This window comes from Ranitomeya variabilis, chromosome 4 (genome assembly GCF_051348905.1).
Source record: "Ranitomeya variabilis isolate aRanVar5 chromosome 4, aRanVar5.hap1, whole genome shotgun sequence".
Taxonomy (NCBI): Eukaryota; Metazoa; Chordata; class Amphibia; order Anura; family Dendrobatidae; genus Ranitomeya; species Ranitomeya variabilis.
Genome location: NC_135235.1, coordinates 278,214,973 through 278,235,674, shown reverse-complemented (window position 1 = coordinate 278,235,674; position 20,702 = coordinate 278,214,973).

The following is a 20,702-nucleotide window of genomic DNA, read 5'->3' as shown; positions in this document are numbered from 1 at the left end:
GAATCGGCACCTGGTAGAAGAAGCCAGAAGTTAACAACTACCTACCTGTTGGTTTTTAAGCACATAGTAAACAAAATAAAATAATCATGGGCAGTCCCTTTAAGACTGATACTAGTTATGTAATGCTATGTAGTTGTAAAACTTCTTATCTTTTTTCTACCATATATGCTCGAGTACAAGCTGACCTAAGTATAAGTCGAGGCACCTAATTTTGCCACAAAAAACTGGGAAAACTTATTGACTCAAGTATAAGCCGGGTATGCATTGTCCCTTCATCCCTATCCTGGTATGCACAACCTCCTCATCCCCGTCCTTGTATGCATGACCCCTTCATACGCATTCTTGTATGTATGGCCTCCTCATCCCCATCCCTGTATTTACAGCCCCCTCATCCCCATCCTTGTATGCATGGCCATCTCATCCCTATCCTGGTATGCATAGTTCCTCATCCCTATCCTGGTATGCAGGGTTCCTCATCCCTATCCAGGTATGCATGGTTCCTCATCACTATCCTGGTATGCATGGCCCTTCCCTGTATGTATGGCCCCCTCATCTCCATCCTTGTATGCATGACCATCTCATCCCTATCCTGATATGCATAGTTCCTCATCCCTATCCTCGTCTGCATGGTTCCTCATCCCTATCCTGGTCTGCATGGATCCTCATCCCTATTCTGGTATGCATGGCTTCCTAATCCCTATTCTGGTCTGCATGGCTCCTCATCCCTACCCTGTATGCATGGTCCCTCATCCCTATACTAGTACTCATGGCTTCCTCATCCCTATTCTGGTCTGCATGGTTCCTCATCCCTATCCTTTTATGCATGGCACCCCATCCCTATTCTTGTATGGCCTTCATCAGAAAAGCATAAAAAATACCATTGCAGTGAATACTCATTTCTCTTTAGCAGTGGGCACAGGCTTTAGCTGCAGCAGCTGGCTCCTGCCTCCTGCGACCTGTTGCTCTGCTCCCTCTCCGTCGTCTGGGACACTGACTTGAGTATAAGCCGAGGGGGGTGTTTTCAGCCCCAAAAATGTGCTGAAAAACTTGGCTTTTACTCGAGTACATATGGTAATTGATTATACATATAAATCCTAAACTATTTCAGGTCTTTAGACAAAAAGGAAAATATAAATGTTGTCAATACGCAAGTAAAATTGATAAAAAAAAATTACACACTGATTTCAAAGTGCCATTTTTGGCATAGACATTACATAACTCTGCATGCTCTATTTACAGGGTAGATGTTCTCATTTTAGTAATATTAGACAAAAACAACAAAATTCAATCCAAGACTTTTTTCTCGATCTTTATGTCCCACGTACCCTGTTGACTGCATACAAGCATATGACTATCCCAGTGTGAAATATTGAATTCAGAATACTCATAAACTTTCTAAGATACCTATAAAAAATAGCTCTCTATATGAGCAGATGGTGTGGCTGATGCCCTGGATCTTTGGAATTAGATGTTTGCTGTGAAATCATTTTTTAATTCATTGGAAGAACTGATGGTGATGGCAGAAGCTTACAATGAGAATAAACAAAATCAGTCTGCATAATCCATATTGCTTCAGAAGTGCTCCCTGCAGGATTCCTTTTGTATTCTTTCGATAGAAGCCAAGTGAACCTTGTGTGATTAACAGAATGCAGCTTTTTGTGATAACGGCATCATTAGGAATGTCAGAAAAGATGAGTTATCAAAGCAAAAAGTGCATCTCAGCATTGTGTGTAACGGCAGAATATTCTATAAAATGGCTGAATGTGCGGCTTCTGCTGAGTCGAATACAGTGCCACTGAGATAGAGGTTACATACCAAAGGTACAAACTCAGTGCTTTCTTCTTATTATCTGCCAACACAGTACTCCTAACACATATGGCCATGTGCATGAAGCCATTTTCATGACAAATATATTGGACTAGGATAACCAAGGTCAGACTTTGGATTTTGCTACTTGTTTGGTCACGTAGAGTCCATTATTCTATTTCATTAAATAAATGGGCAATAGAAAAATTATAAATAACTGTAGAAAATATAATTGTCAATACATTCATAAATACCTTTTAACAACAAATCTAATGCATTTGGTCTAAAGAGGTAATATAGTATATTATGGCATTTGTCTTGTTACACTGACATAAACCTATTATAGAATGTTTATCAAGGTGCCTGTGAGCAAACGCATTAGGAACCTCTCTTTATGGAAGATGGATAGTCTGATGTAAGATTGGAGATGCCAGGGGTGATGAGTAGTGTTGAGCATTCCGATACCGCAAGTATCGAGTATCGGCCGATACTTGCAGTATCGGAATTCCGATACCGAGTTCCGATATTTTTGTGGTATCAGAAATCGGAATCGGAAGTTCCCAGTGTATGGTTCCCAGGGTCTGGAGGAGAGGAGACTCTCCTTCAGGCCTTGGGAACCATATTCATGTAAAAAATAAAGAATTAAAATAAAAAATATGGATATACTCACCTCTCCGGCGGCCCCTGGACCTTACCGATTGTAACCGGCAGCCTCCGTTCCTAAGAATGAGGAGTTTAGGACCCTCGATGACGTCGCGGCTTGTGATTGGTCGCGTGCCGCTCATGTGACCGCTCACGCGACCAATCACAAGCCGCGACGACATCGCAGGTCCTAAACTCCGAGGAGTCTAACCTAACATGCCCTAACATGTTGATCCAGAGGAAGGCGAAAAAACCCATGTGGCAAAGAGTAGGCTCCACATTGGGGAAAAAAATTCCTTCCCGACTCCACATACGGCAATCAGACTAGTTCCCTGGATCAACGCCCTATCAAGGAATCGAATATATATACCCTGTAACATTATACTTTTCAAGAAAGGCATCCAGTCCCCTCTTAAATTTAAGTAATGAATCACTCATTACATTATCATACGGCAGAGAGTTCCATAGTCTCACTGCTCTTACAGTAAAGAACCCACGTCTGATATTATGCTTAAACCTTCTTTCCTCCAGATGTAGAGGATGCCCCCTTGTCGCTGTCTCAGGTCTATGATTAAAAAGATCATCAGAAAGGTCTTTGTACTGTCCCCTCATATATTTATATATTAAAATAAGATCACCCCTTAGCCTTCGTTTTTTCAAACTAAATAGCCCCAAGTGTAATAACCTATCTTGGTATTGCAGACCCCTCAGTCCTCTAATAACCTTGGTCGCTCTTCTCTGCACCCTCTCTAGTTCAGCTATGTCTTTCTTATACACCGGAGACCAGAACTGTGCACAGTATTCTAAGTGTGGTCGAGCTAGTGACCTGTATAGAGGTAAAATTATGTTCTCCTCATGAGCATCTATGCCTCTTTTAATGCATCCCATTATTTTATTTGCCTTTGTAGCATCTGCCTGACACTGGCCACTAAATGTGAGTTTGTCATCCACCCATACACCCAGGTCTTTTTCATTGATGGTTTTTGCCCAGAGTTATAGAATTAAGCACATAGTTATTCATTACTTCTACCCATGTGCATGACCTTACATTTATCCCCATTAAAGCTCATTTGCCATTTATCAGCCCAAGCTTCTAGTTTACATAAATCATCCTGTAATATAAAATTCTCCTTCTCTGTATTGATTACCCTGCAGAGTTTAGTGTCATCTGCAAATATTGAAATTCGGCTCTGTATTCCCCCTACAAGGTCATCAATAAATATGTTAAAAAGAAGAGGGCCCAATACTGACCCCTGTGGTGCCCCACTGCTAACCCCGACCCAGATTGAGTGTGCTCCCTTAATAACCACCATTTGTTTCCTATCCCTGAGCCAGCTCTCAACCCACTTACACATATTTCCCCTATCCAAATTATTCTCATTTTATGTATCAACCGTTTGTGTGGCACCGTATCAAAAGCTTTTGAAAAGTCCATATACACTACGTCCACTGGGTTCCCTTGGCCCAGTCCGGAACTTACCTCTTCATAGAAATTGATCAGATTAGTCTGACAGGAATGGTCCCTAGTAAACCTGTGCTGATATTGGGTCATGAGGTTATTCCTCTTCAGATACTCCAGTATAGCATCCCTTAGAATGCCCTCTTGGATTTTACCCACAGTAGAGGTTAAGCTTACTGGCCTATAATTTCCGAGTTCAGTTTTTGTCCCCTTTTTGAATATTGGCACCACATTTGCCATACGCCAGTCCTGTGGTACAGACCCTGTTATTATGGAGTGTTTAAAGATTAAAAATAATGGTCTATCAATGACTGTACTTAATTCCTGCAGTACTCAGGGGTGTATCCCATCCGGGCCCGGAGATTTGTCAATTTTAGTCAATTTTAGACGCCGCCATACTTCCTGCTGGGTTAAGCAGGTGACATTTAATGGGAAATTTTTGTTATCACTGATAATATTGTCTGTCATGGGATTTTCTTTTGTAAATACTGATGAAAAAAAAGTCATTTAGCATATTGGCTTTTTCCTCATCCTCCTCCACCATTTCACCCAGACTATTTTTAAGGGGGCCAACACTATCATTTTTTAGTTTCTTACTATTTATGTAGTTAAAAAAATATTTTGGGATTATTTTTACTCTCTCTGGCAATGAGTCTCTCTGTCTCAATTTTTGCTGCCTTGATTTGCTTTTTACAGAATTAATTTAATTTTCTGTATTTTTTTAATGCCTCATCACTACCTACTTCCTTTAATTCTCTAAATGCTTTCTTTTTGTCACTTATTGCGCCCCTTACAGCTCTATTGGTTTCCTCCTATTTCTAGTATGTTTATTCCCATACGGTATATACTGTGCACAGGTCCTATCCAGGATGCTAATAAACGTCTCCCATTTTCTTTGTGTACTTTTATGTCTCAGGATATCGTCCCAGTTAATTGCACCAAGATCATCTCTCATCCGTTGGAAATTTGCCCTCCTGAAGTTTAGTGTCCTTGTCACCCCTCTACTACACATCTTATTAAAGGATACACGAAAACTTATTATTTTGTGATCACTATTCCCCAAGTGACTCCCAACCCATATATTTGATATGCGGTCTGGCCTGTTGGTTAATATTAGGTCTAGCAGTGCCCCCCTTCTTGTTGGGTCCTGAACCAGTTGTGAAAGGTAATTGTCTTTCATAGTTGTCAAAAACCGATTACCTTTGCTGCAACTGCAGGTTTCTGTTCCCCAATCTATTTCAGGGTACTTGAAGTCCCCCATAATAATGACTTCTCCTTGAGTCGCTGCTTCATCTATTTGCTTTACTAGGATATTCTCCGTTGCTTCCATTATTTTTGGAGACATATGACTAACGCCTATCAGTAATTTATTATTTTTTCCCCCTCCCCTTATCTCCACCCACAGGGACTCTACATATTCATTAGATTCACCTATATTATCACGCAGGATGGGTTTTAAGTACGATTTTACATACAGACACACCCCTCCCCCTCTCTTATCTGTACGGTCATTTCTGAAAAGGCTATAGCCCTGCAAGTTAACAGCCCTGTCATGGCTCTCATCCAGCCATGTTTCAGATATCCCCACCATGTCATAATTATGCTCCAACAACATTAATTATAATTCATCCATTTTGTTGGCGAGGCTTCTGTCATTAGTATACATGCACTTGATGTTCCTCTCTGTACCTCTATTCTTTCTTAAATTATTAACTGTTCTAACCCCACCCCCCATGCCACCGCCACCCCCAACTTCCTTATTTGTGCCCAGGTCTCTATATGCACTATCTTCCCCTCCTATAAAATGAATACCCTCCCCCCAATCTCTAGTTTAAACACTCCACCAACCTTCTAGCCATTCTCTCCCCCAGCACAGCTGCACCTTCCCCATTGAGGTGCATCCCGTCCCTAGCATAGAACCTGTAGCCAACTGAGAAGTCGGCCCAGTTCTGCAGGAACCCAAACCCCTCCTTCCTACACCAGTTCTTGAGCCACTTATTAAACTCCCTAAACTCTCGTTGCCTCTCTGGTGTGGCCCGTGGTACAGGCAGTATTTTGGAAAATACCACGTTGGAGGTCCTTGCTTTCAGCTTGCAATCTAATTCCCTGAAATCATTTTTAAGGACCTTCCACCTACCTCTAACTTTGTCATTTGTGCCAATGTGCACCATGACTGCTGGGTCCTCACCAGCCCCTCCCAGTAATCTGTCCACCCGATCAGTGATGTGTCGGACTCGAGCGCCAGGTAGGCAGCAAACTGTTCGACGATCCCTGTCTTTGTGACAGATTGCCCTATCTGTTCCCCTAATAATTGAGTCCCCCACTACCAGCACCTGTCTGGCCTGCCCTGCTCTCCTATTTCCCTCCTTACTGTAGCAGTCCCCCTTTGGCTTTAAGAGGACATGCCTGGCTGCAGCAATGCTACCCCTGTACTGGCACCCTCCTCATCTGCCAACTTAGCAAACATATTGTGGTGTGCCAGATCAGGACTAGCCTCCCTGGCACTCTTCCCTCAAAAAGTACCCCAAATTTTTTTTTTTATTTCTTTATTTTTAAACTGGGAAAAGGGAATAATTTGAATTTTTATTGATTTTTTTAACAATTTTTATTTATTTATTTTTTATTCCCTCTAAGAGTTTTGAACCTGCGATCATTTGATCATTTGATTCCATAAAAGTACATGGTGGGAAAACCCATTTAAGGTGTGAAGTGAGGGAGCATTCAGCTGAATCATATAGCTCAATCCATTTAGTAGAAAATATCCACTAAGGTCATTATTGTAGAGTTGGCGCTGAAAAATTTGTAGGACCTAGTCCAGTGGCTTCATCCATAAGCTGTGACTGTCGGACCAGAGACTTGAGAAACACTTTTTACCCCCTGACATCTGCCTCTCATTGGCTTGATTAGCCAGCCTGGCTCAAGGTCACTTTTACATCAAGCCACAACATGATGTTATGCCAACTAATTAAAAGAAGTGAAAGCCAGGAGGTAGGAGTCGGTTCTCAGGGTTCCAGTCTGATGGCCACAGCTTCCTAACCTGGCTGTCGGACTGAGTGCTGAACATCAATTCGCACCAGCTATAGTATTCAGTCCAACAGTAGAAGAATTTATTTCTTTTTATTGTTTTAAAGGAAAAAATGTACATGAAATCAACATCAATCCTTGTAAACTCTCCTCTTCAAACCTTACAATCACACGAAGATGGACATTTTTGTGGTGCCGATGAGAACCACCACTGGTTTTTTATCACTGGAAGGCATCTTTGAACATTAGTTATGAAAGTATTTTACTATACATTGTATTAAAAGGCAAAAAAAAGAACCAAGAAAAGAAAAAAAATAAGTCAAGAGATGAAAATTCTGTTTATGTGTTTTTATAGTTTCTTTTAAATAAAGTTTGATTTTACTTCTTTGCAATAGAAAGCCATTACCAGTATGCCGAGGAGCCACAAAACGGTGAAATTCCCTGTACTTTCTCTGATATTCAGAATAAAGATTCTGAGATGACATTGTCGTAAGTTCTGCACTAGACTGAGCATCTGGACTCTAAAAATACCATGATTCTCACTACAGATGTCTCTATAGATAGGAAACTGGTATTTACAAATGCGGGCTCCATAAAGGTTGCTTTGGTAATTCTAAGTCATGGATTTATATTATGTTACCTCCCTTGACTGGATGCAGCTGAGCTTTTGTTTTCATAAGGCTTAAAGTTTCATTTTTCCATTTTTATTATTTCTTATATTTGAGTTGAGTCAATGAATTCACCTTGAATGGTCAAGTAGGGGTTAGAAAATTAAAATAACAATACTCAACCAAAGCTCACTAGTCTTTCCATTTGATTGCTGAGGCATCAGTCTTCGATGAGCCATCTTCTTTCTCTTCCAGGCCGGCACTCTGAATTTTTGGTGTTTAAGGCTCTGACTAAGACACAATGTTATGATGTGCATTGTGGCATCATGTTGTATCCCACTCAATGCTGAAGATTAGTGTTGAGTAGTGTTGAGCATTCCGATACCGCAAGTATCGGGTATCGGCCGATACTTGCGGTATCGGAATTCCGATACCGGGATTCCGATACTTGCCGCGTATCGGATACCGGAATCGGAAGTTCCAAGATTCAAAATGCAGAAATTCAGCCAATGAGAATGATTCCAAGTGTGGGCACATCCTGTTTAGCATGGAGGGCATGAAACTACTGGCAAGGCTGTGATTGGCTGCTGAAATGATGTCATGCTGCAGTTTAAAAGTCGCTGGCGCCATTTTGCGATCACTCTGCTGTGAATTCAGTTAGTGACAGGACGCTGTTTGCTGACTGAGGGACAGTTTAGAGATAGCGATTTGCTTCTTTGTGCTTTCCAAAGGCTAATTTAGCAACCGCTGTGTTCACCTACTATTCACCTTGCTTTTGCCTTGTAGCGCTGTTTTCACAGCGATCTGCAAGGTCTGTGTGTGTGTGTGAGTGCAGCCCACTCTCTAGTCTGAGTGCAGCCACATAGGCCATCCATAGCTGGTTGTATTCAGTTCAGGGAGGGTGGTTCATTGCCTCATACTGTTCTTTTTTTTTTTTTTTTTTTTTCAAGTAGTGTAGTCTGCTGCTAATTTATTCAAAAAAATCCTATTAGTGTCTTTCCACCCGTCTCCAGCTAATTTGTGGAAAAACACTACATAGGATAAAGTAGAGGAGGGTTTTTGGGCCTTGCAGCGCCGTTTACGGCTGTCTGCACGGTCTCCGTGTGACTGCAGCTCGCCCTGTAGTCTGTGAGCAGCCATAGCCTGGTTGTCTCCAGCTCAGGGTTGTTCACTGCGTCATACCGCCAAATCAATTTTAATTTTTTTTCAAGTAGTGTAGTCTGCTGCTAATTTATTTAAAAAAATCCTATTATTGTCTTTCCACCCGTCTCCAGCTAATTTGTGGAAAAACACTACATAGGATAAAGTAGAGGAGGGTTTTTGGGCCTTGCAGCGCCGTTTACGGCTGTCTGCACGGTCTCCGTGTGATTGCAGCTCGCCCTGTAGTCTGTGAGCAGCCATAGCCTGGTTGTCTCCAGCTCAGGGTTGTTCACTGCGTCATACCGCCAAATCAATTTTAATTTTTTTTCAAGTAGTGTAGTCTGCTGCTAATTTATTTAAAAAAATCCTATTAGTGTCTTTCCACCCGTCTCCAGCTAATTTGTGGAAAAACACTACATAGGATAAAGTAGAGGAGGGTTTTTGGGCCTTGCAGTGCCGTTTACGGCTGTCTGCACGGTCTCCGTGTGATTGCAGCTCGCCCTGTAGTCTGTGAGCAGCCATAGCCTGGTTGTCTCCAGCTCAGGGTTGTTCACTGCGTCATACCGCCAAATCAATTTTCTTTTTTTTTCAAGTAGTGTAGGTTGCTGCTAATTTATTTTAAAAAATCCTATTAGTGTCTTTCCACCCGTCTCCAGCTAACTTGTGGAAAAACACTACATAGGATAACGTAGAGGAGGGTTTTTGGGCCTTGCAGCGCCATTTACGTCTGTCTGCACGGTCTCCGTGTGACTGCAGCTCTATCTGTTGTCAGTTCAGCCCCCAAAAAATAAATAAATAATAAAGTTTACCAAACACACCAGTTACACCACTTTACATTTGTGTAGGCCACATTAGCTCATATTAAAGTCTAGTCCACACTTTAGAAAATTAGTGTTTCTTATACCTGTTAGGAGGAGTTGCTCAGGAATAAGCACACAAATCCGTTAGTACTTTTCTGCTTATCTTTATCAGTCAACCAAGATGAAGAAGGCAGTGAGTAAGGCACGTGGGCGTGGGCGTGGGCGCGGAGCAGGGAGGGGACGTGGGGATTCTGTGCCTGCTGCGGGCACCGGTGACTCATCAGCACCCACTTTCACCAGGCAACAGTCGTTCATGCGCAGCTTTGTGTCAGAGCGCCGTACACCGCTGCTGCGTCAAGAACAAATTGAAGCTGTTGTCGGATGGATGGCAGCTAATGCATCAACTTCCATTAGTGCCACATCCTCTCAGACACAGAGCACTGGAGAGCAGCCATCTGTCTCTTCACCACCTGCCAAATTGCCCAGGCAGACAGAGAGCCCAGGACAGGAGCCGTCTCTACTTCTGTTCTCTGAATCTCTTGGCTTGGAAACAGGGGGCCAGCCAAGCAGCATTGGAGAAATGGAAGAAGAGGCAGGGTGCAGTGATGCCCAACAGCTTTTTCTCTCTTCCTCTGAAGAGGCGGGTGGGCCAGTGGCTCCGGTCACCACATCGCAGGCCGCATCAGCTGATGATGACACTCAGGTGCCACTTACTGGTGCGTGCTCTGCTGCTGAGACTACCCAGGAGGAGCAGTTGGGGGCAGAGGGTAGTGTAGATGATGAGGTCCTCGACCCATCTTGGCGTGAGGGACAGGAAGGTGGTGGGAGCAGCTCTGAGGAAGAGATTCCCCGTACGGCCCAAAGAGGGAGAGGGAGGGGGAAGACTGCGGATCCTGCAGCCTCCGCTTTGGCACCCGTTAGGAGCATGTCTCTTCCAAAAGCCAAAAAGGGCGCTCCCAAGACTTGCAGTGCCTGGTCCTTTTTTGACACAGTTGCAGATGACATTTGCTATGTCAGATGCAAGGTGTGTCATCAAAAAGTCAAAAGAGGGAAAAATGTCAGCAACCTCAATACCTCCAACATGTGGAAACATGTGCGCAACAGGCACCCGGCGGAGTTAGAAAAACACACTGAAGAGGTAGGCCAACCAACAGCGGCAGCTACCACCTCTTCAGCTCGTGTTGCCTCTTCCTCTAGCTCACACGCAGCTGGTTCGGCTTCCTCCCAGGATCGCCGTGGAAGAACCTCTGGCCCTGTTGTCCAGAGACCCGCTGTAATTCCACCCGCAGCACCACTTTCCCAGTCATCCACACACTCCCAGCCCAGTCTACAGCCATCGGTAGTACAGGCATGGGAGAAAAGGCGGCCTTTCTCGTCAAACCACCCACGAGCACAGGCTCTGACTGCAGGCATTGCCAAACTTCTGTCACTGGAAATGCTGTCATTCAGGCTGGTGGAGACTGACAGCTTCCGTGACTTGATGTCATTGGCAGTCCCACAGTACAATGTGCCCAGCCGCTTTTACTTCAGCAGGCAAGCCGTCCCTGCCCTGCACAAGCATGTGGAGGGACACATAAAACACGCGCTACTGAACGCCGTCAGTAGCAAGGTTCACCTCACCACCGATGCGTGGACCAGTCAACATGGACAGGGGCGATACCTTTCCCTCACTGCCCATTGGGTTAATGTCGTTGAGCCGGGTACAGACCGTGCGAGTGGCGCAGGACGTGTCCTGCCCACTCCAAGGATTGCAGGAATCCATTCTGTACGCATTGACTCCTCCTCTTACACCAGTTCCTCAGAATCATCGCTGCAGGAGCCGTCACAGTCCACCTCCACATGGACCCGTGATGAACGTGTACCTGTTACGACCGACATGAGCACAGCCGTGGCCAAACGTCAACAGGCCGTCTTGAAATTAATTTTTTTGGGGAATCGTAGCCACACAGCGCAGGAGCTCTGGAATGCCATCAAGCAGGAGAGCGATGTGTGGTTTGTGCCAGCGAATCTCCAGCCAGGCATGTTAGTGTGTGATAATGGCCGAAATCTGGTGGCAGCTCTGGGCCTCGGCAACCTCACTCACATCCCATGTCTGGCACATGTGCTCAATTTGGTCGTGCAGAGCTTTTTGAGGGACTATCCGGATCTTGATGCACTGCTGCACAAGGTCCGCCTAGAGTGTGCTCACTTGCGGCGTTCCAGCACGGCAAAAGCGCGCATTGCGGCTCTGCAGCGCCGACACCGCCTGCCGGAACATCGCATCATATGTGACCTACCTACCAGGTGGAATTCCACGTTACATATGTTGGAGCGGTTGTGTGAGCAGCAGCAAGCTGTAATGGAGTACCAGCTGCTTCAGGCGCAAAAAAGTCGCAGTCAGCGCCGTACAGACTTCACAACCACAGAGTGGGCCACTATGAATGACGTCTGCCAGGTTTTGCGTCCCTTTGATTATTCCACGCGGATGGCGAGTGCAGATGATGCACTAGTCAGCATGACTGTCCCCCTTATCTGCCTGCTTGAAAAATCACTGCAAGCGCTAAGGGATGATGTTGTGGAAGAGGTGGAGGATGAGGATTCACCATTTCCATCATCTTCTGGACAGTCAGCGCCACGTGGTTCCTCACAAAGGCGTAGGCAGGGGACAGTTTGTGAGGAGGATGAGGAGGAGTCAATGGAGGAGGAAGACGTCCGTCCAGAGGAGGGAGTTACCGAATTGTCCAGTACTCAGTGTGCACAGCGAGGGTGGGGTGATGACGAGCAGGCAGAGATCACGCCTCCAGCAGGGGACAGCGTTTCTTGGGCAGTTGGCAGTCTGCAGCACATGGTGGATTACATGCTGCAGTGCCTGAGAAACGACCGCCGCATCGCCCACATTCTCAACATGTCTGATTATTGGGTGTTCACCCTCCTCGATCCTCGCTACCGGGACAACGTAGAAAGCCTCATCACACCGTTGAACCGGGAGCGAAAAATGCGGGAGTACCAAGACACACTGGTCAATTCCATCATCTTCTCCATTCCAACTGAGAGAAGTTCTGCTAGTGCATTCCAAAGCAGCTCAGTGCGTCCAGGCAGTGGTGGAGGCTCTGCACAAAGAGGGAGCAGAAGCAGTGCCTCTGCCCAAGGCAAGACCAGTATGGCCCAACTGTGGCACAGTTTTCTGTGCCCCCCACAAAAGTCTACACCATCACAGACGGCTCCAGTCAGCAGGAGGCAACGGTTCCGTCAGATGGTGACAGACTACATGTCTTGCCCTCTTGCTGTACTCCCAGACGGCTCTTCCCCTTTCAAGTTTTGGGTCTCAAAGCTGGATACATGGCCAGAGCTAAGCCAGTATGCATTGGAGGTGCTGTCTTGCCCTGCGGCCAGTGTATTATCGGAACGTGTCTTTAGTGCTGCAGGTGGTGTACTAACTGACCGTCGCATGCGACTATCCTCCGATAACGTTGACCGGCTTACTTTCCTGAAAATGAACAAGGCCTGGATCTCGCAGGAATTTGCCACTCCTCCTCCTGATTAAATAATTAGGTCACTGTATACGTTATCCAGGTCTCCTGTTGTGTTCATCTTTCTACCACCTGAACTTAAATTCCTGGGCTCCAACACCGCCAGTTGAGGCTCAGAAGTGCCGTCTGCACAGTCAAAACATACGACCCAGTGTTATTGGGTTTCAGTAACGTCAGCTGATCCCCAGCTGTGTAGCCGGCAATGTGTCATGCGACCGCCACGCTGACACAACAACTGAAATGTAAGGGAATCTGTCCCCCCCCCAAGGCGTTTGTTACTGAAAGAGCCACCTTGTGCAGCAGTAATGCTGCACAAGGAAAAGGTAGCTATTTTTGTTTAGCACCTTGCACACGCAGAACTTAACACTTATAAAATGTGTCCACTGATACCGTAACACCGTCCCGGAGGTGGGACTTTCCTTCGTAATGTGACGCAGCACAGCCGTCATTCCTACCCCCCCCGGCGCCGCGCACCCGCTCCTCAGCGTTGTTTGATTCCGTCCCGGAGCCTGCGCTGTTATGTTATCCCGTGGCCAGGCACACTTAGCGCTGCCCATCTTCTGGCATCATTTGGTGTCAGGATGGCTGCGCCTGTGCGGCCGCGCTGGCAGAGAGCCCGCCTCGCAGTGTCTTCTGATTTAATCCCACTGGGGGCCTGGGATCCATGGACATGCGCAGTGCATATCTGAACCTCCACCTCTCACTCATCTCCCTATGGCTTCTTCAGACTGTTCGGTGTCAGCTGGTCCCTAATAGCATGCCACGGCCGTGACACCGCACAGTCTTAAGAAGCCGTAGGGAGGGGAGTGAGAGGCGAGGATATGCACTGCGCATGTCCATGGATCCCAGGCCCCCAGTGGGATTAAATCAGAAGACACTGCGAGGCGGGCTCTCGGCCAGCGCGGCCGCACAGGCGCAGCCATCCTGACACCAAATGATGCCAGAAGACAGGCAGCGCTAAGTGTGCCTGGCCACGGGATAACATAACAGCGCAGGCTCCGGGACGGAATCAAACAACGCTGAGGAGCCGGTGCGCGGCGCCGGGGGGGTAGGAATGACGGCTGTGCTGCGTCACATTACGAAGGAAAGTCCCACCTCCAGGACGGTTTTACGGTTGCAGGGGACACATTTTATAAGTGTTTAGTTCTGTGTTTGCAAGGAGCATGATGAAAAGAGCCACCTTTTCCTTTTGCATCTTTTGTGCTGCACAAGCTGGCTCTTTCAGCTACAAACGCCTTGGGGGGGTTAAAGGTTCCCTTTCGACTTTCTCAGGCTTCGGCCTACATTGTGTTCCTCTGCTTTTCCACCTGTCCCTGGGCTCCAACACCGCCAGTTGCCGTCCAGAAGTGCTGTACGCACAGTCAACAGTCCCTCCTCTGTTATTGGGGTTCAGTAACGTCAGCTGTTCCCCTGCTGTGTGTGTGGCAATCCCTCCTACCTCCTCCAACCTCCTCCTCCTCCACCTGTCCCTGGGCTCCAACACCGCCAGTTGCCGTCCAGAAGTGCTGTACGCACAGTCAACAGTCCCTCCTCTGTTATTGGGGTTCAGTAACGTCAGCTGTTCCCCTGCTGTGTGTGTGGCAATCCCTCCTACCTCCTCCAACCTCCTCCTCCTCCACCTGTCCCTGGGCTCCAACACCGCCAGTTGCCGTCCAGAAGTGCTGTACGCACAGTCAACAGTCGCTCCTCTGTTATTGGGGTTCAGTAACGTCAGCTGTTCCCCTGCTGTGTGTGTGGCAATCCCTCCTACCTCCTCCAACCTCCTCCTCCTCCACCTGTCCCTGGGCTCCAACACCGCCAGTTGCCGTCCAGAAGTGCTGTACGCACAGTCAACAGTCCTTCCTCTGTTATTGGGGTTCAGTAACGTCAGCTGTTCCCCTGCTGTGTGTGTGGCAATCCCTCCTACCTCCTCCAACCTCCTCCTCCTCCACCTGTCCCTGGGCTCCAACACCGCCAGTTGCCGTCCAGAAGTGCTGTACGCACAGTCAACAGTCGCTCCTCTGTTATTGGGGTTCAGTAACGTCAGCTGTTCCCCTGCTGTGTGTGTGGCAATCCCTCCTACCTCCTCCAACCTCCTCCTCCTCCTCCACCTGTCCCTGGGCTCCAACACCGCCAGTTGCCGTCCAGAAGTGCTGTACGCACAGTCAACAGTCCCTCCTCTGTTATTGGGGTTCAGTAACGTCAGCTGTTCCCCTGCTGTGTGTGTGGCAATCCCTCCTACCTCCTCCAACCTCCTCCTCCTCCACCTGTCCCTGGGCTCCAACACCGCCAGTTGCCGTCCAGAAGTGCTGTACGCACAGTCAACAGTCCCTCCTCTGTTATTGGGGTTCAGTAACGTCAGCTGTTCCCCTGCTGTGTGTGTGGCAATCCCTCCTACCTCCTCCAACCTCCTCCTCCTCCACCTGTCCCTGGGCTCCAACACAGCCAGTTGCCGTCCAGAAGTGCTGTACGCACAGTCAACAGTCGCTCCTCTGTTATTGGGGTTCAGTAACGTCAGCTGTTCCCCTGCTGTGTGTGTGGCAATCCCTCCTACCTCCTCCAACCTCCTCCTCCTCCACCTGTCCCTGGGCTCCAACACCGCCAGTTGCCGTCCAGAAGTGCTGTACGCACAGTCAACAGTCCCTCCTCTGTTATTGGGGTTCAGTAACGTCAGCTGTTCCCCTGCTGTGTGTGTGGCAATCCCTCCTACCTCCTCCAACCTCCTCCTCCTCCACCTGTCCCTGGGCTCCAACACCGCCAGTTGCCGTCCAGAAGTGCTGTACGCACAGTCAACAGTCCCTCCTCTGTTATTGGGGTTCAGTAACGTCAGCTGTTCCCCTGCTGTGTGTGTGGCAATCCCTCCTACCTCCTCCAACCTCCTCCTCCTCCACCTGTCCCTGGGCTCCAACACCGCCAGTTGCCGTCCAGAAGTGCTGTACGCACAGTCAACAGTCCCTCCTCTGTTATTGGGGTTCAGTAACGTCAGCTGTTCCCCTGCTGTGTGTGTGGCAATCCCTCCTACCTCCTCCAACCTCCTCCTCCTCCACCTGTCCCTGGGCTCCAACACCGCCAGTTGCCGTCCAGAAGTGCTGTACGCACAGTCAACAGTCGCTCCTCTGTTATTGGGGTTCAGTAACGTCAGCTGTTCCCCTGCTGTGTGTGTGGCAATCCCTCCTACCTCCTCCAACCTCCTCCTCCTCCTCCACCTGTCCCTGGGCTCCAACACCGCCAGTTGCCGTCCAGAAGTGCTGTACGCACAGTCAACAGTCCCTCCTCTGTTATTGGGGTTCAGTAACGTCAGCTGTTCCCCTGCTGTGTGTGTGGCAATCCCTCCTACCTCCTCCAACCTCCTCCTCCTCCACCTGTCCCTGGGCTCCAACACCGCCAGTTGCCGTCCAGAAGTGCTGTACGCACAGTCAACAGTCCCTCCTCTGTTATTGGGGTTCAGTAACGTCAGCTGTTCCCCTGCTGTGTGTGTGGCAATCCCTCCTACCTCCTCCAACCTCCTCCTCCTCCACCTGTCCCTGGGCTCCAACACCGCCAGTTGCCGTCCAGAAGTGCTGTACGCACAGTCAACAGTCGCTCCTCTGTTATTGGGGTTCAGTAACGTCAGCTGTTCCCCTGCTGTGTGTGTGGCAATCCCTCCTACCTCCTCCAACCTCCTCCTCCTCCACCTGTCCCTGGGCTCCAACACCGCCAGTTGCCGTCCAGAAGTGCTGTACGCACAGTCAACAGTCCCTCCTCTGTTATTGGGGTTCAGTAACGTCAGCTGTTCCCCTGCTGTGTGTGTGGCAATCCCTCCTACCTCCTCCAACCTCCTCCTCCTCCACCTGTCCCTGGGCTCCAACACCGCCAGTTGCCGTCCAGAAGTGCTGTACGCACAGTCAACAGTCCCTCCTCTATTATTGGGGTTCAGTAACGTCAGCTGTTCCCCTGCTGTGTGTGTGGCAATCCCTCCTACCTCCTCCAACCTCCTCCTCCTCCACCTGTCCCTGGGCTCCAACACCGCCAGTTGCCGTCCAGAAGTGCTGTACGCACAGTCAACAGTCCCTCCTCTGTTATTGGGGTTCAGTAACGTCAGCTGTTCCCCTGCTGTGTGTGTGGCAATCCCTCCTACCTCCTCCAACCTCCTCCAACCTCCTCCACCTGTCCCTGGGCTCCAACACCGCCAGTTGCCGTCCAGAAGTGCTTTACGCACAGTCAACAGTCCCTCCTCTGTTATTGGGGTTCAGTAACGTCAGCTGTTCCCCTGCTGTGTGTGTGGCAATCCCTCCTACCTCCTCCAACCTCCTCCTCCTCCACCTGTCCCTGGGCTCCAACACCGCCAGTTGCCGTCCAGAAGTGCTGTACGCACAGTCAACAGTCCCTCCTCTGTTATTGGGGTTCAGTAACGTCAGCTGTTCCCCTGCTGTGTGTGTGGCAATCCCTCCTACCTCCTCCAACCTCCTCCAACCTCCTCCTCCTCCACCTGTCCCTGGGCTCCAACACCGCCAGTTGCCGTCCAGAAGTGCTGTACGCACAGTCAACAGTCCCTCCTCTGTTATTGGGGTTCAGTAACGTCAGCTGTTCCCCTGCTGTGTGTGTGGCAATCCCTCCTACCTCCTCCAACCTCCTCCTCCTCCACCTGTCCCTGGGCTCCAACACCGCCAGTTGCCGTCCAGAAGTGCTGTACGCACAGTCAACAGTCCCTCCTCTGTTATTGGGGTTCAGTAACGTCAGCTGTTCCCCTGCTGTGTGTGTGGCAATCCCTCCTACCTCCTCCAACCTCCTCCAACCTCCTCCTCCTCCACCTGTCCCTGGGCTCCAACACCGCCAGTTGCCGTCCAGAAGTGCTGTACGCACAGAGCCAAACACCTCGCAAATGTGTTAGTGGGGTTCAGCACCGCCAGCTGTTCCCCTGCTGTGTATACGGCAACGTGTACTGCGACCGCCACGCAGGCACAACAAGTTAAATTTAAGGGAACCTGTCCCCCCCCCCCCCAGGCGTTTGTTACTGAAGGAGCCACCTTGTGCAGCAGTAATGATGCAAAGGGAAAAAGTGCCTTTTTTCGTGGTGCTCCTTGCAGATGCTGAACTGAACACTTATGAAATGTGTCCCCTCACAGCGTTCAACCGTCCGGTAGGTGGAACTTTCCTTTGTCACCGAACAGTCTTTAGAAGCCGTAGGGAGGGGAGTGAGAGGCGAGGATATGCACTGCGCATGGCCACGGATCCCAGGCCCGCGGTGGGATTACATTACACGACACTGCGAGGCTGAATCTCGGACAGCGCACCCACACAGGCGCAGCCAGCCTGACAGCAAATGATGTCAGAAGACGGGCAGCGCGAAATGTGTGCATGGCCAAGGGGTAACCTAACAGCGCAGGCTCCGGGACAGATTCAAACAACGCTGAGGAGGCGGCGCACGGCGCCAAGTGTTGTGAATTTACTTTTTGCTCCCTCTAGTGGTTACTAGTTTTTTGACTTTGGTTTTTCTGTCATTCCTTTTATCCGCACCTGGGTCGTTAGTTAAGGGTGTTGCTATTTAAGCTCCCTGGACCTTCAGTTCAATGCCTGGCAACGTAGTTATCAGAGCTAGCCTGCTGTGCTCTTGTCTACTGATCCTGGTTCCAGTTATATCAGCTAAGTCCGCTTTTTGCTTTTTGCTATTTTGTTTTGGTTTTGTATTTTTGTCCAGCTTGTTCCAAATATATATCCTGACCTTTGCTGGAAGCTCTAGGGGGCTGGTGTTCTCCCCCCGAACCGTTAGACGGTTCGGGGGTTCTTGAATTTCCAGTGTGGATTTTGATAGGGTTTTTGTTGACCATATAAGTTACCTTTCTTTATTCTGCTATCAGTTAGCGGGCCTCTCTGTGCTAAACCTGGTTCATTTCTGTGTTTGTCATTTCCTCTTACCTCACCGTTATTATTTGTGGGGGGCTTCTATCCAGCTTTGGGGTCCCCTTCTCTGGAGGCAAGAAAGGTCTTTTGTTTTCCTCTACTAGGGGTAGCTAGATTCTCCGGCTGGAGCGTGTCATCTAGAATCAACGTAGGAATGATCCCCGGCTACTTCTAGTGTTGGCGTTAGGAGTAGATATATGGTCAACCCAGCTACCACTGCCCTATGAGCTGGATTTTTGTATTCTGCAGACTTCCACGTTCCTCTGAGACCCTCGCCATTGGGGTCATAACAGTTTGCCAGGCCAGTATTAAATGTTTAATGCATTGCAGAAGAGGGATTATAAGAAAGAAGATTCTGAGTTTTTTTTTTTTTTTTTTCTTCTTCCCCTTTACCTCAGAGTGGCTATGCTTGCTGCAGACATGAATGTCCAGACCTTGATTACAAGTGTGGACCAGCTGGCTACTCGTGTGCAGGGCATACAAGACTATGTTATCAGTAATCCTAGGTCAGAACCTAAAATACCGATTCCTGAACTGTTTTCCGGAGACAGGTTTAAGTTTAGGAATTTTGTGAATAATTGTAAATTGTTTTTGTCCCTGAGACCCTGTTCATCTGGAGACTCTGCTCAGCAAGTAAAAATTGTTATTTCGTTCTTACGGGGCGACCCTCAGGATTGGGCTTTTTCGCTGGCGCCAGGAGATCCGGCATTGGCTGATATTAATGCGTTTTTTCTGGCGCTCGGTTTACTTTATGAGGAACCCAATCTTGAGATTCAGGCAGAAAAGGCCTTGCTGGCTATGTCTCAGGGGCAGGACGAGGCTGAAGTGTACTGCCAAAAATTTCGGAAATGGTCCGTGCTGACACATTGGAACGAGTGTGCACTGGCCGCTAATTTTAGAAATGGCCTTTCTGAAGCCATTAAGAATGTTATGGTGGGTTTTCCCATTCCCACAGGTCTGAATGATACTATGGCACTGGCTATTCAAATTGACCGGCGGTTGCGGGAGCGCAAAACCGCAAATTCCCTCATGGTGTTGTCTGAACAGACACCTAATTCGGTGCAATGTGATAGAAAAATCGCAAATTCCCTCATGGTGTTGTCTGAACAGACACCTGATTTAATGCAATGTGATAGAATCCTGACTAGAAATGAGCGGAAAATTCATAGACGCCGGAATGGCTTGTGCTACTACTGTGGTGATTCTACACATATTATCTCAGCATGCTCTAAACGTATAGCTAAGGTTGTTAGTCCTGTCACCGTTGGTAATTTGCAACCTAAATTTATTCTGTCTGTAACTTTGATTTGCTCACTGTCGTCTTTTCCTGTCATGGCGTTTGTAGATTCAGGTGCTGCCCTGAGTCTTATGGATCTGTCATTTGCTAAGCACTGTGGTTTTACTCTTGAACCATTAGAAAATCCTATTCCTCTTAGGGGTATTGATGCTACGCCATTGGCAGCAAATAAACCGCAGTATTGGACACAGGTTACCATGTGCATGACTCCTGAACACCGCGAGGTGATACGTTTCCTGGTTTTACATAAAATGCATGATTTGGTTGTTTTAGGGCTGCCATGGTTACAGACCCATAATCCAGTCCTGGACTGGAAGGCTATGTCAGTCTCAAGTTGGGGCTGTCGTGGTATTCATGGGGATTCCCTGCCTGTGTCTATTGCTTCTTCTACGCCTTCGGAAGTTCCGGAGTATTTGTCTGATTATCAGGATGTCTTCAGTGAGTCTGAGTCCAGTGCACTGCCTCCTCATAGGGACTGTGACTGTGCTATAGATTTGATCCCAGGCAGTAAATTTCCTAAGGGAAGACTGTTTAATCTGTCGGTACCTGAACATACCG